At 38.0% G+C, this 17,143-nt stretch overlaps 1 protein-coding gene across 1 annotated transcript in view; it reads left to right on the top strand.

Moving 5' to 3' along the window:
• The window catches only part of LOC307186477 (zinc finger MYM-type protein 6-like), a 1,023,730-nt gene that overhangs the window by 301,746 nt on the left and 704,841 nt on the right, over positions 1-17,143 (top strand). Inside the window, exon 3 of the mRNA XM_079921634.1 lies at positions 6,046-6,125. The gene's annotated coding sequence lies outside the window, so the exon portion shown is untranslated. The remainder of the gene's footprint in view (positions 1-6,045; positions 6,126-17,143) is intronic.

The raw sequence follows: 17,143 nt of genomic DNA on the forward strand, positions 1-17,143 counted from the left end.
GTCTTCAAGTATATGTACATGAGAATTTGTGATAGGAGGAGATGGGGGAGAGCAGTGAGGAGGAAAGGTAAGAGGGAAGGAAGGATGGTCTCTAGGCATGTGGCTTTCTGCTTCTTTATTATAAACAAGCATGAACAGAATAAAGATACACTATAGTATTTTAACTTTCTAAAGTGTCCTTAAAACTTCCTCCAATTTTATTTTCACAACATTACATTTTACTGAAGGGGAAACTGGATCAGGGGATGTCCATATGCCTAGACACCTCCATCCTTCAGCCCTCAAAGCACATTTCATCTACAGTATCAATTTGATCCTAAACACAGTCCTCTGAGTTTGTTGCTCATAAAACAGGGAGCAGCAGTAGAATGAACCATGTTTGAAAGGGAAAATAACCCAACCCAGCTGAATTTAAATCTCTGCTCATCCATTTGCTAGCTGTGTGACTTCCAGTTAACCTCCATGAGCCTATTTATCTATTAAATATGAATAAAAATTCCTACCAATAGAGTTTTGTGGCTGACCTCATGCTTTCTAAATGTTGGTTAATTTTCCCTTTTGTCTGAATTTACTTTTGTTCCTGGAGATCAGTTCTTCCAAAGACAGGTTTTTTTGTTTTGTTTTGTTTTTTTTCTTTTCACCGCAAAAGACAGTAATCTGTCTGTAATCTGCATTTGAGAAGGTAAACACGAACTGCATCTGGCTGTTACTAGTCTGGTAGAGCCCGTATCCCTTTCTCTCACATGAAACAAAGTCTCAGGGAACACTTTATCCTATGCAAGATTTACTTTTTAATAGCACAGCAACACCCTAGATGGAATAATCTCTTGAAAATAGAAAAAGAAAAAAAAAGAAAAGAAAAAGAGGACCTGGAAGTTGTTATGTGCCATGTGTGTAGCTGCACAATTTCTAATCTAGTAAGAATTCAAATGTAACAATTAACGTCACATCTCACTTCATTCAGATTAGTCTAAAGCTTATCTGCCTCAGGCAGTAATAATTGGGACTCAGTAAAAGATGCTAGAGCAGATGGATGTATACAGTTCCCAATTAAACTCTTCTTTGTTAAACTTCGTATTCTCTCATGATTTATTGAACTGACTTCAGCTCTCCATCACCTACACAACTGCTGTGTGTGTTTAGCACAACCGGACGACTTTGGTTACTTTCTTAGGTAAGGAAGGGCTTTGTTTAAATAGAGAGTCTCATTTTACCTTAATGAGATAGTTGTAGAAAAGATGGCATTTCCTTTTGTAGCTGGAATAAAACGAGAAGGAGAAAAAAGGCAGCTGATGTTTACTGAGCATTGGGAATGCCCTATAGGCATTTTGAATAAATGTACTCTGGGGCAATGCTTTGTATGTATTGTTGCATTTAATCCTCATAACCATACTGTGAGGAAGAGGTTGTTTCTTGTTCGCTCACCATTTTGTTGATGAGAAAACGGAAACTGGCATGAGTCTGAATCAGCAAGCTTATAAGATCATATCATCAAGGGAAAGAAAGGTAAGAGAGATTTTACAAATGAGAATGTTGAGAATGTTAAGAATAAAAACATCTGGTTTTATTAAAAGAGGAACATAGAACATATACATGTATATATGAATCAAAATTAATCTTTTGAAAATTCGAGGAGTCTCTTCTGCATGTGAATAGCATCACTGTGTGAAGCATGTAACAAACGTGTGTAGATGTCACACAGCCAGACACTGTACTAGGCATTGGCAGTTTAGTGGTGGAAAAGACCGCCTCTATTTTTGCTTTCATAGAAAAAATGAACACAGATATTCATGTAATTCCAGTTAATGCTTACCCATTGTTCACTAAGAAGATGAGAGCTTTGTCTGCTTGAGTAGTCTGAGGTGATTAACAAGGCAATAAGGATGCACTACTGTGGGAAGTGCAAAAGAACTCTAAAAAGAAGGTGGGAAAAAGGCAGGTGCTATCTCACCTCATAAGTCCTAGTTCCTGAGAAGGACTATGGAATAGAGTGAGAGATGGGTCAGGTGTTTCACTATCTTGTTAAAAACAGCAGGGTCTAAAAGAGTTTAGGATTCCTCAGAAAGTGGAATTTCTTTCTGTGCAACTGTATTTGCTCCCAAGAAATTACTGTTCTTCTTGACACTTTAATAAGGCAGTTTAGCTAGTCAAAAGCAAGTAACACTTGCTAACCATGTATTTCTTGTATCTCATGACGAGGAGACACTTAACTTTCTTAAAAACAGTGCATTTGATATGTCATTCTACATACACAGATTCAAAAATTTTGTGTTGCAACATGAATTCTCCAAATACCATAATTTGAGTTAAGCCAAAAATAAGTTAATCATTGATAGCTTAAGTGTAATGTTGATGTCGTATCTTCTGTTTCCAGAATTTAAAAATAGTTGGTTATATTTTCAAGGTACAGTGAAAGATGTAAATTCAGGAGTAAACATAGGATGTGAGATGTGAGATTATGATAAAGTTTGGTGTAGAAATTAATGGACAGTCCAACAAAAGCATCTCAAAAACAAGCAGGAAAAGAGTAATAAAGGAAAAATAAAATCAGGGATTAGTCCGCATATTTGGGCAAAATATGAAGCAATATTCAAAACATTATTAGACTGTCGGGTTTATCTAATTAATAGGAATGTTGGAAAGGCTCAGATATCACAAAAATGATCAAAGGGTCAGAAAAAAGGAGCTATAGAGAAAACTTTAATTAGAAATATAACGAGAACAAACCCCTCATTACCACACCTCATATCACAAATTTGAATATAACACAGTCACATGACTCCCCAAAGAAAACTTCACAATAAAATTATAAAATTTTTAGCGTATAAAGTAATAGTTCTATCCCCTACATTAGCACTGAAATTGGGCTTGGAAAGAGAAAGATAAGAGCAGACTTAATAACTCTTTATAATAGTTCTTTATGTGGTGAACCAACAAATTGTGGAAGCAATGTAAGAAGATGCATGATTTGTGATAATGGCGCTGAACTCTTCTAAAACTTAGGAAACTATTCTAATTCCAGTTCTTTGTAGCACATGGATATATCATAAAACATGTGTGTGATTCCTCATTTATACATGGGGATTATACTTGGTTTATTCATTTAATAAAGCATTAGTGGGTTAAATTAACATGCTTTCAGAAAAGGGATTTGAAAAATTAAAGTTACAGAGTAAAGTTTCTACCTATAAAATAGTCAAATGATAGAGTGGATCAGAGAAGATGGTTGTTGTGATGCCAAGAGTAGGAGGAAATTATTTTAGTTTTGACTCTAGAAAGTTAAGAGGTTCTTACCACAAGAAGTTAAGACCCCGTGCCCCTCAGAGACCTGAAATTTTGCCTTTTAGGTTTTATGGAAGTGCCATGTGTTAATTCAGTGGCTTGAATTCTAATCTAGGTTCTCAGGTGTGGGAATTCTAATAAAGGCCGCAAATGAACTTCTTATTATGCTGCCCGGGCTTACATAATAGTTTCTAGACACACCCTTCCTCTTATCTGCAAAAGTCTGTCTTATTTGCAGAAGTCTATGGAATGAGGACTAGGGTACAAATACAGTCTACTGAAAACATGAAAATGTGCAGTTCTCTATTATTGCTGTTAAAAGAATCCATAAATTTTCAAACGTTGTACTCTCTCTGAAGTACAGCTTTCCATTTGGAAATAAATACAGGTTTATTTCTTCGGGTATTCAGGAAGCACACAACTTTCATTGAACAATGAAAAATGTTTTAGGAATATGGAAACTTAATATTATACTGTAATGGTATATAATAGAATTTATATTTTTTAAATGTGTGTGTGTGTGTGATATCCACATTCAATTTCCTAGCCAATTTTAGAAGTGTATCTATCTCAGGTAGGGATTAAGAATGCCAGAAGAGGAAATCAAAGAGAGTGAATTAATATTCAGTTTCTGACACTATACAGATAGAAGTTTACAGAAGACAATAGACTTAAAAGCCTGGCTTTGGTAAAACAGAGGATTTTCTACATTCTTTTATTTCTTCATGAAGCATAACATGAGTGAGGCTGATGAAACTGGACTGCAGTTCCATTTTCAGGTGGTCCTTATCAAGCAGGGGCAGAGAGAGAGAGGGAGAGAAAAACTGCTGCTTGTCTTGGTAGTTTGTGGGGAGAGGAAGGCAGAGGAGAGGACAGAGAGGAGAGTGAGTAGATGAGGAATAAGGGCTCTTACTATCTGCCTAAATTGAAAAAAAAAAAAAAAAAAGAGTTGACTTGATATATTCACATGGGTATGCGGGGCCTGAGTCCATTCAGGCTGGTCATGCTTCCCTGGCAAGACTGAATGGAAGCCTTTGAGCCTCTATCCCTCAGATACTTCCAGCTTGGCATGGAGTGGTTATGCATATCCTTGCTGTAAGGCAGCTAGGTAGATGGTCTGCACGGCGTTCTGGGATCCCAGAATTTCTCCAATGAAGTGATGAAGAGATGTTGAAATTGCTGGCAGGTAGCAGAGACCAGGGATCAAGACAGAGTGGCCACCATAGGTAAGGACTTTGAGACTGGGTGAAAAGTCCTTCTGGGTCCTAGCAGTTGTGCCAGCATGTCACCCCAAAAGCCTGGTCCAGCCACCTGCCCATCAGCAGTCACCCATCTGGGGAGGAGACTACTCCATATATGCTGTATAAGAGAATATAGAGATCCAGGTGATACCTCATGGATCTGAGGAATGAATCTCTCCACCGTCCTTCCATGTGTCCTTCACCTACTTCTATGAGGACAAGGTCAAACCCCCTCACACACTCATATAAACTTGAGAGGACTAAGGGGGTAAATCTGAAAGACTGGACATTTACCTTAAAAGACTAAATTCTGTGAAAGAGGCAAATTTTAAAAAGCCCTAATAGGAAGTTGAACTTTGGAAAGACTGCATAAGGGTTGTTGAAACAAGAAGAGGCAGAAATACTTTAACTGACCAGTTGAAAAAAAAAAAAAAAACTCTTCCTACCCATGGTTAGAGGTTGTGAAAAAAATAAATGCAGATTTAAAGAATTTAAGAAGCTATTTTCTTTGTGCAGCTCAATCACAGTGAGTAAATATTAAAATATTCACAGAGTTTAGAAAAATAATGGAGTTTGAGGATTAAAATGTTGGTGTTTCTCTTGGGAAAATGATAATTTCAACCGATACAAATATTTTGAATTAAGAAAAATGACTTTACTATTACCTCAGTGGAATTACCTCCAGAGTAGCCAACTTTGATGCAACAGAATCTGACTTGAAATAGGAAGTCCTGGTTTGAAAAATTCATTAGCATTGTTACCTGTGTCACTTCAGGTAATAAGTCGATTAATTTCTCTGAGCCTCAGTTTCTTCACCCATGAAATACATAACGCTAACCTCGCAGAGTTGTGATAAATCTCTCATATATGATCATGCATATGACTTGTAGTGCAGACCTGAGCCAAAGCCAAAGCCTGCGTGCTGCCTGTTTGGTGTATGAAGTTATAGTGGGAAATGGCCTTGCCCATTTCTTTACCTGCCCTATCCATGGCTGTTTCACACTACAAAGTTAGAGTTGAGTAGCTGTTACAGAGACTGTACTCTGAGCAGGTGCTGTTGTTTTTATCATGTTAACCCCTTTGCTCTGAGTCCAAGCTCATATAATTGCATTTTGGTAAATATATATATTTTTAAAGCCTTCATTCTGGAGAAAACTATTCTTTCATTCAAAAGTATGTTTCTCATTGTAAGTTAACCAGTTGGCAACAGGTTTATAAAGCAGCCTATTCAGAATTTGGTTACATTTTCTCTCTTTGCCAAGGCCTGATCTCCCCAACTGAGCTGATACAATTAAACTTCTGAGTCTAAAAATCTAAGGACCACCTGTTCCTCTGCAGCCACAATGAGCCATTCCCTGCCCAGCATCATCACTGAGATCAGGAGCCTGCTACTTTACCACACTTATCACAGGATAGCCATAAATTTTTGCCTCCTTATGTGAACATGAAATCAAAAGATAAATTACTTTCAAAAAAGACACAGTATATCCGCTTTGATATTTTTCCTTTTTCTTTTCTCCAGTGTTCATCCTCACACGGACCATCTGTCACCTGCTGCAGGGCAAAACCTACTGAGAACAACAGGCGGCTATTCTGTGAAAGGTAACCTTGGGTAGATTTGCCATGATGCTAATAATAATTTCAAATGCTAGTTTATTATTAAATGAAGCCTGATTTCTAAAAAATAAAATTAGTGATACAACATCCAGTGATGGGAACGTAACATGCTTGGGTTAATTATGTCACTCTTTAGGTAAAAAGTTAGTTGTTAACAGCTAAGCACCTGCCATGTGTTAAAACATAAGAGGCTTTAGATTCCTTTCTGGAAATAAAACGTTTTTGAAATTGAGATGCTGTAATTTTGCCAAATGCTGATGAAACCCCAAAAGGTAATTATGTCAGCCTGAGAAGACTATGATGGTGAAAATAAGATTAAAAAAAGAATTGTGGGTTTTCAGCCATAACCAGCAGACAATTTTAATTTTGGAAGTGAACGTCACTGTGCTTGGACATAGTTTAAATTTTTTCCTCCCTACCAACTGTTCCCCTCATTTGCCTGAAAACCTTCCAGTTCCCTCTCACCTTCTTTTCTCTCTTTTCCTTCTTTTCTTCCTCTCTGGACTCTTCTCTGCTTCTCACCCCTCCCATGGCCACAAATGCTCTTAACAAAACTTAGAATAATATAGAAACCTGTGCTCTTTCAACAGTGATGGGAAAGCAAAGGGTTTTCTTAGTGCATCACCTTTGCTTCTTCTTTACGCATTAAAAAAGTATCGAGCATTCCCCACAAGTCCAATTCAAGGAATCTGTTCTACAGATAGACTTTCACCAGGGTGCAAAGTTCTATTATGAAAATGTTCATTGCAGCCTGAGGATGGAAAGAAAAAGAGAAGCTGAGCCCGGCAGAGAGCTGGAACGACAGGAGCAGTGGGAACAGGAGAGCCCAGGAGCTGGGAGCAGCACTAATAATGGAGCAAGGTTCAGGAACAGCGTGGGAGAGAAGAGCCAGCAGTGCGGGCTCCCCGCTTCTTCTTGGTCCCCAGTGGGCTGTGTGCCAGGCAGGTATCCCTGCAGGCTGCATGGCAGTGGTGACAGACGCAGCTGAGCAGTGCCAGCTGCCTTACAGGAGCCTCCCCACTGCGTGGATTCTAAAATGCTTCCACATCCAAGATTAGCCAGTGCCCTAACTGGAAGGATTGAATTGAGGGATGGGAAACTTTGGCATTTCCAAGTGGCATAGCCAGTGGGGAGAAAACTCAATCCTTAAAAACCACAGAATGAAAATGGGTCTTTACATAGAATTTGTTTTTGAATAGTGACCATTTTCTGATCATTTTTTCAGTAAAAAAAAAATGAGCCTTTTTTCCTCAGATCTTGTCAAATTTTATACCAGTGGTAGTTGTTAGTGAACACACTGCTACTGGGAGCCATCTTCTGTTTGTCCATACTCCAGGCTAGCATGACATAAAACATCTGGCAATTTGAAATGTGCATTAAAACATTTAAAGGAATATAATTGACTGTAGTGTAAACAAAACATACTAGTACATGGATAGACCAAGATATTTCTTTCTGAAGCATCATTTAAAGACAACTTAGAGACTAGAGGTTTATCAGGTACAGTAACTATTTTCACTGTTGTCCAGCCCATTTCAGAAAGTCAGATTTGATGGTAAAATTTTACTCATTTTGCCTGTGAGTATTATCTCACAGGTTCCTAGTGAGGTCAAGATTAAAAGTTTGAAATAGTTTTTCAGCCACTTAATAACCTCTAAAAGAGGTCTACTATGGGTGACTCATTCTTCAAAGCAGTATACTAAGACCTTGTGAAGAGGATATTATTTCATGTGTTTTGGGTTAAATTGTCCCACCTTCCCTCTGAAATTCATATGTTGAGGCCCTAACCACCAGTACCTCAGAATGCGACTGTATTGAGAGACAGGGCCTTTAATGAGGCTATTGATTTTATTTATTTATTTATTTTTTAAATTGAAGTTTAGTTGATTTATAATGTGTTAGTTTCAGGTGTACAGCAAAATGATTCACATATATATGTATATATATACATATATATATATACTTTTTTCAGATTTTTTTTTTGCATTATAAGTTAGTACAAGATATTGAATATAGTTCCCTGTGCTACATAGTAGGTCCTTGTTGTTGAGGCAGCTAATTTAAAATAAGACCATTAGGGTGAGCCTTAATCCAATCTGGCTGGTATCCTTTATAAGAGGAAATTTGGACACATGAGAGAGACATCAGGGATGCACTTCCACAAAGAAAAGGACATGTTGGGATACAGCAAGAGAGCAGCCATCTGCAAGCCAAGGAGAGAGGCCTCAGGAGAAACCAAACCTGCCAACACTTTGATTTTGAACTTCCAGCCTCTAGAACTGTGAGAAAGTACCTCTCTGTTGCTTAAGCCACCTACCCAGTATGTGGTATTTTATTATGGTAGGTGGAGTAAACTAATACAGTGTGTCACAAACAGACTTTATACAGCGTAAACTGTACAAATTTCATTGTTTTAACTCAGTATCATAGCTGTAGAGAATCTCTTTTTATTTTGTTGGTGAGGCATTAGTAATGAGCCCAAAGTATCCTAGAAAAGTACTGGGTACATCTGAGGGTACTTTTCATTGACAGCGTATTAATGAAAGATGCCAGAGAGAAGGAGAGCATTAGGCTGCCAAAGGTATTTATTGTAATAAACTTTGTAGGATGGGTCATGTGGCATGATGAATCCTCAATTGTTTGGCCTGGAGCAAGAGAAAAACAAGTTAGGAACAGGCAGTGCCAGGACTAGGGAAACCTTCTCAGCAGAGGGTTTGCCTGTGAGGATGGTGGCAGGAATCCGATTTGGGATCCAAGTTGATGCAGCAAATTTGTTCTCCATCTGGACTTGAATTGATATCCTGAGATTCAAATCAGGTGGTGGGGGCCCCTCAGCCTGAGTTTCCCTGCAGTAGTGCCATGGAGACAGGTGGATGGGGATTGTGTGGTTTCCGGAGTGTGGGAGTCCATCTGGGTTGAAGCAGGATTCCAGCCAGCTGTTGGCAGGAGGGACAGAGGGTCCAACTCCTAGGGAAAGTAGGCTTGTTTTAGAACCCTGTTAGGATTGTTGAAACTGAGAAGACAGATCCAATCCTAGTCAGAAAACTGGCATATAAGTCAGCGCTTGAAACAGTTTTCCATTCGGGTGGAGAAAGCAATAGCTCTGTAGGCACAAAAGCATCTTGGAACTCACACCTGTTACAGGGCTGACAGTTATTGCAGACCCTAATCCAAAATTATACAGTCAAGTTTGTTCATTTGGTTTGGGCGTGGAGAGGACAGTATGAGAAACAACACAGGCGATCTGAAATGACATGCATGGTGGAATCTTAAGAAATGTTTTGAATGGTGCTGACAACTCAAAAGATACTGGAAGCACAAGCAAAGAAGATAATTTTTCTGGCAGGCAAGTAAAGCAGTTCAGGGATGATTACTTCACTCTTTAATTTATTAATCTATTCTTCAAAGAGTTCATGGTGTTCTGTTGCCCTGAAGGACAAACAGCTCAACATATTCAATTTCATAAGAATAGTGCAGATGAGCAAAAAGCAAGCTAATCATCTACTTTATATAGAAAGCAAGTGTTTGAGAATGTCTTTAAATCCATACTCCTTACTCCCTATATCCCACATCAGGAGCAGCTATGGCATGTATAATTAATATAATGATAATTCTAAGTAATTGATAAAATGTGAAATTTGGTTATATTGTACATAAGAAGGCAGAGAAAAAATTTGCTATTTAATGAGTTGCTTTAAGAGTCTATACTGGGACTTCCCTGGTGGCTCAGTGGTTAAGAATCTGTATGCCAAGGCAGGGGACATGGGTTTGAGCCGTGGTCCAGGAAGATCCCACCTGCTGCTGCGGAGCAACTAAACTAAGCCTGCGCGCCACAACTACTGAAGCCTGCGCACCTAGAGCCCGTGCTCCGCAGCAAGAGAGGCCACCACAAGGAGAGGCCTACACAACGAAGAGTAGCCCCAGCTCGCCACTAGAGAGGGCCCACGCGCAGCAACATAGACTCAATGCAGCCAAAGATAAATAAATAAAATAAATAAATTTATTTTAAAAAGAGGCTATACTAACATTGTAAATATCTTTTGAAATTCTGTTTTTACAAATTTTTTTTTTTTTTGCGGTACGCGGGCCTCTCACCGTCGCGGCCTCTCGCGCAGGCCCAGCGGCCATGGCTCATGGGCCCAGCAGCTCCACGGCATGTGGGATCTTCCTGGATCGGGGCACGAACCCATGTCCCTTGCATCAGCAGGCGGACTCTCAACCACTGCGCCACCAGGGAAGCCCCGTTTTTACAAATTTTAATCTTTAATTTGTGTTATATAATATCAGATCCCATTCATGCTTTGCAAATGTGAATTCTCTGTGGTAACTCAATTACAAACATTTCCATACAGGTACAAATATAAGTGATTTAGCAGATGTAACAAGTTTTCATTCATAATGTATATGTGGGTATGAATATTTATATGCAGGTATATCCATTGTGTGATTACAGTGTACTGAGAGGAATGGATTTCTGCACATCATGATAATTATCATTAGTGTGTGCTTACTAGTTGTCAGACATTGTATTAAATGATTTTACAAACGTTAACTTTTTCAATACTCAGAAAACTTCTTTGTAGCAAATGCTCTTATCCTGATTTTACAGATAAGGAAACGGAGAGCTAACAAGTGGTTAAACTGCCTAGGGCCCTAGACTTGGAGGGTGGTGAAACTGGAATTCGGGCCAAAGTCTTATCTGGTAGGCATTGATGCTCTGAACCTCTCTGCTACATTACTGTACAAATTAACTTAAGTATTCACGGATGAAGCCACAGTTGTACAGTCAGTTTATACAGAAGCCAGTTGGCTTTGGGTAGAGGAAAGACCGCTGCTTCACTGTCACCATCCTTGACACTGCTCGAAACGTCTGTGCCTCTTATTTCCACATGGTTGGGCAAGACTGAGGAGTTATTTTATATTTTATAAAACTTGCAGATGAATAACTCTTTCAATTCCATATTTTGATGCCGTGGTATCTAATATGTGGGAAAGTAAGTTATGACATTTCTTAATACTTTCTAATTATATCTAATTCAACAGCAGATAGTATGATGGAAAGAAGAGCATTTCACTATAGGCAATGCTATTCACTTAACCTCTATCTCATTTTGCCCCATCTGCAAAATAAAGGGATGGATTCAGGTTCCTTTTATCCTTAAAACTTTTATTCTAAGCATCTAATTCATTTCTAGTCAAATTATATTTTTTAGAAATAATACAAAACACGAAATTAATATTCACTGAGCTGTTTTTGTACTCCAAGGAGTGCAAACACATATATACACTCACAAATTTATTCACTTGTTTAGTTACCTAAGGTACTTTGTATAGTACTTTGTATAGTAAAACTGCATAGCATGTGATATTCTATGCATTTTATAGAAAAAGCATATTAGGACTTAGAAGTCATTTAACTTTCTAAAGATTTCAATCATAAGATGTAAACTAGGTATTTAAAACCAAGTTTATCAGACTCCAAAGCCAATGTACTTCTGTTTAATAACTAATCTTCAGTTTAATTGGGAAAGTAACTTGTTTAGAACACACTGTGTATTAGGTTAGGCAAGGATATGCAGTGTAACAAATTAGAACATGCAGTAACAGTGATGTAATATGGAATTTTTTTTTTTTTTTTTTTTTTTTGGCCGCGTGGCATGGCTTGTGGGATCTTAGTTCCTGGACCAGGGATAGGGATTGAACCCAGGCTCTCCACAGTGAAAGTGCTGAGTCCTGACCACTGGACCACCGGGGAATTCCCTGTTTCTTATTCATGTGAAATTTAGCAGCAGGTCTCAAATGGTTTCAGAAGAGAGTGGGCAGAGGATATATACCCACCCTTAACTTCTGACTAGAATTTACGTGTATGAATTCCATTTACATACTGCTAGACGGACTAATCATACAGCCCTGACCTAATAGCAAGGGCAGTTTGGAAATGTGGTTTTCTTGCATTTTCAGAAGAAAAATGAAATGAGATTTCATGAACCCACAGCATTGGTTCTGCCTGTGCTGTATCTCCACCACTGGTCATGGTGCAAATAACTGAAGGACTGCTACATTATCTTTTATTATTATGCTTATAGACAGAAAGAGGGTAACACAGAGCTTATGTCTTCCTGATAGTAGTACTCTTTATTTAGAAATTTCCAGAAAACTGTAATACAGTGGGACATCAAAGCCTTCCTCTTGATATAGGAGTTCCACAATTGCTTTATCATGTTTCCCATCTTCATCATTTCCCTCCAGTGTCTCTCACAGGGTCCAGGCATCTGTACTTGTGGCAGGGATGTTGAAATGTGGCTGTAGTGATTATGGATGATTAATGGGTGAAGATACTAATATTTTATCACCTGCTTGAGAAGCCTCTCAATGGAGGTAAATATTTAGAAAGACACCACTGAAATTTTGAAACATTGTAACAGTGTGAGTTTTATGGTCTACTACCTTCTCTCAGTCTCAACTTAACTATATTAAAAAAGAAGGCATGTTTCATCCACAACGGTTTAAGCTATTTCTGAGCAAAGGCCTGACCTTTCTGCTGAAACAGAATTCACAAATGTAGACAATCTCAGGCAATGATGCCTAGAGCAGTTTAGATGAGAAGGCTGAACAGGAGCACTTCTAGTCTGTGTATTCCTTGACTCAAGTGCCCTTTGCTGCTTGCCGGGGAGCTTGGGGAGGGCAAGATGACATTTTGGTGGTGCAGCATGACCTAGACCTGTGATTCTCAACCTTTCCACGTTTAAGATTCCCATTTAAATGTCAAACTTTTCAGAATCCCCAAAGACACTAGTTGTATTTTTTTGAATCAATTGCCAAAGAATTTTAAGATAATGAAGGAACTACAAAACAATGAGGAACTACCAAACAATGCTAATTCCGTTGAACTCAGTAGTAGTTTTAAATGCATTCATATTTTATTAATTACAATGCATATATCTGAAAGATAGTCAAAGAAATGCAAGACAGATTTATGTAGTCAATCAACTATTCTTCGTGCACTGTGGACTTGAAGATGCTTTGCAGTAACTCTGAGGACCACTGGTTGGGAAGCCTTGAATTTGGCTGAAGCATGGGTCCTTGTGGTGCCAAATGCAGTTCTGAGCTTCACAGTAACACTGCATGTTACTTGTATATATTTGACATATGCAGGTACTTTGAACAGTTTTAATTATTTAAAAGTAAACACCTGATTATGAATATTCCACATTTCAGTAGAAAGTTAGGATGTGCAGAATGTATATGTGTACATGTGTGTTTGAATATTTATCCATTCATTTGCTGTTCTAGGCATTGAGGAAAGTGGTGAACATAAACAATAAAAGCCAAGACTTATATAGTGGTTAATATCTATAAAATATATATTTGTTATTGTATATTTTAAAGTGTATCAGTCCTGTTATTAACTGTATTTTCCAGGTGAGGAAACCAAGACATGGAGACATTAAGCAATGTGCCCAGGACTCTAATTCTAGTGTTTAGTCCTCAAATCTGTGCTCTTAATCTTTATACTGTGTGGCCTTTCAAAATCGTTACTATCCTCTGTCTCATGGACCTTATATTCCATTGGGTGAAAAAGAAAATAACCAAGTAAAAAATTAAGAAGCGTAATTAATGCATATACAAGCTCTGTGATAGAGTGAGTGCTGGGCATCTGTTTTCTATAGGAGTGTATAGGGAAAGCCTCATTGAAGAGATGACATTGTAATATTTAAATAAGGATATGTTCAACTTCTCCCTTCTCAACCAGACCATCACCATCAAAGCCTCTCTTTTCTTTTTAGGGAACCAATTGCAAATACAGTGCTTGTGAAGTCATAATTTGTAGCATCTACAGAATGATTAGATTACTGGCTTAGACATATCTTTCCAACATAATTTCATTATATATTTAGCTCTTTGTATGCATAGGTAATCTGTGGGTTGATCAACTCTGCCAACAGAGGTCCTATATTAAAAATTCTAAGGAATTGCTTTTTGCTTGTGATTTTTTTTTTTTTTTTTTTTGGCCACCGCCACGCGGCATGCAGGATCCTTAGTTCCCAGACCAGGGACCGAACCCGTGCCCCCTGCAGTGGAAGCATGGAATCTTAACCACTAGGACTGCCAGGGAAGTCCCTTGTTTGGGATTTTATTGCAAAATTGTATTATACTGACTCATTTGCCATTCTTCTGTTTCTATACACCACTTCTTACAAGAACTCTGAGCATAAGTTATGCTAAGAAGTTGACTTAAAAGAAAATAGCATCTAATAAATTTAAGCCAGCAGCACATCAGGGTGACCTGCTACCTCAGCCATGCTGCCAAGCTCCTTATATTTTGAATTTCTTTCACCTTGTTCCATTAACTGGAACTTTGAAAAGTAAGGTCATGAGTGTTAGGAGCACCTCAGAGGCAGGCTCCATCTCATCTGCACTGTTCCTCTGTATTCTTATGTCCTCGTTTTGACCCACGAGGTCTGCTTCCCACATTTGTGGTACCCACTGGTGGCTTGTTATCTATATGCATCCATTGCTCTATGCTGTCGGCTCACTTTTGCTCTGAAATACATAGGAGACACACACACACACGCCTCTAACCTTTGTGGAGAATGTGAAACCTCTCTCCTCTAAGTAACTGTCCCCAGTATTTGTCTCCCCACAGAAAATCTCTGTCTCTGCTTCTATATATGTTTTGAAACACTCAAGACTCTATTCTCTTTGAAGAGTTCCCTTCCTGGTTCATCTCTTCAGCTTTCCTGACTTCTGTTAAATTTCACATGCGATTCTGCATCTTTTTGGGGAGACCTAGAATGATGAAGCTGTCAGTTTGCTCTTGTGTATGATTTCAGAAAATTTTCCGACATTTCCTTGGAACACATTGTGGATATTCGTTCAGTGCATTTCTCTAAGTTCTGAGGGGGTCAAAGTAGTTGATGCAGTCTTGTTACCCTCATGAATTTTTTCTATTAGTTTAATAATCAATATCCAATATTAGCCTATCTCTCCCTTTCCATATTTTTTTTTCTTTAGGAAATATCTATTGTATGCCTGTTCTGTGACTTGTACCTTGCAAACTGCTGTGGGATGTAGTTTTGAAAAATTCATAATCCTTTATCCTCAAGTTAATAATTTTTACACGATGAGAGAATTAATATAAAAAATTGTGTGTGTGAATATGCAACATATACATGTAATTCCCAATAATAATAATGGCATTGTTTTATTGACTGCTTATGATGTACCTGCTCTACTCCAAGCTTTTAACCTGTATTAATCCATTTAATTTTCATAATAACCCAATGAGCTAGGTATTTTATTATACCAAAATTTTAGATGAGAAAACTGCTGCCCAAGGATTTCAGCAGCAGTTCTGGGTACCTCAGTAAGTAGAGTTGCTGGGAGTCCAGTCAAGACACACTCAATCTGGAGCTCGTTTCCAGTATGTTGTATGCATTAAAGTGTTCAATGCAATCATTAATTTCTTAATACCCTACTTTACCACTGCTTCCTGATGAATCTTCTAAGACAAAAGCTTACAGGTTGTATTTTCCTACTTCAATCCTTTTGGTGGCTGTCCCTACAGGTTCACATGTGCCATTTAACACTCTCCATTAACCAGGTACTATGATAAACATCTCATTGATGAATCAATCACATTGGTTAACCTCTGTCTTCTACATGCTCATTCTCATTTTGTACCATTTTCCAAGTGGTCTCCTTTCCACATGAGATATCTTCTTGCCTCTCCACCAATCAGTTCAACACATATATTTCCTTCAATGACAGTTTGAGACCAAGCTCTTCCATTCCTTGCTAAATTCCCAAAGCAAGTATAGTTTGAAAACGTTCTAGTGTGTTGTAATACACACTACACTTTATTTTCTAGTAACTTTTGTATGTCTTTTTTTAAAACAACCAGATATGATTCTTCACCGGTAGAGGTCACATATTTTACTCTTTTTTTTTTTTACTCTTTTTTTTAAACCTCCACAGTGACTAGAATATATTTGATGATGACTAGCTCCTTCTTGATTGACAACTTTTTGAAGAATAAGAAATTATAATGTGATTTAAGGCACTTCTTCAATGTGGAAAGTATGTTTCCAGAAAAGAGTTAAAGATTCAGGTCAATGCTGTTCATGTAAGTGATAATTGTAGCACATGCAATATTATATAAATTATTCCCCAGAATTTTAAGACTCTCTGCCCTTTGACTACAACACAGTGTAAACCAAAGTGCTCGCCTGACTTATTGGTATTACTTAAATGCTGTTTAAACACATGCATGGTTTGATCTTGTCACCCGTGGAACAGGCAGAATAGAGATAGCAGGGAGAAGAGGCAAGTGGAAGCTGCATAGGATGTTGTTTCCCCAGTAATCTTCCTGTTTCTTTTGTCCTTGATTCTGTGGAAAGGACTGCTAGAGCAGGTGGTAGGACATGCTTTTATTACTATTCAGAATTTGAAATGGGTGAGCAGGCTTTTGATATGGTGCTTTGGGTATTCCTGCTTTTTCTCAATGGATGAACTATCTCTGTTTCAAATTCTACTTTCTTTATAAATTACAGTTTAAAATGTCTACCAAGAATCACAGAGTTAGTAGGTGTACACAAGCGCCTAATAAATAATTATAGTGTATGGTATGTCACTGAGTTAGGGAAGGCTGTCTTACTTTCTGATGTAACTCATAATGAACTAGTCACTGAATATAACAATATAATAAAAGATTGGATTGTATGGAATTGAACAATACTTTTAATTGTAGTCCCTAGGCATTCATACCAATTGTTGCTCATATATTTTTTGAAAATATACTGGCAAATAGCAATCATCGTATTTCATAGGAGAAGTTGCACATCAACTGCATACTTCAATTTGTAATATTTCATTCATATGGACTACAGAGAAGTTGACATTTCTATTATAGACAGTGTTTTAGAGCATTAACAGAACCATAATAATTGGCCACCAGACAAAATCTTCAATGCCAAGCCTAACCTTGGGGCAGTTTTTAAGCA

Source organism: Stenella coeruleoalba (genome assembly GCF_951394435.1).
Source record: "Stenella coeruleoalba genome assembly, chromosome: 5".
NCBI classification, from domain to species: domain Eukaryota; kingdom Metazoa; phylum Chordata; class Mammalia; order Artiodactyla; family Delphinidae; genus Stenella; species Stenella coeruleoalba.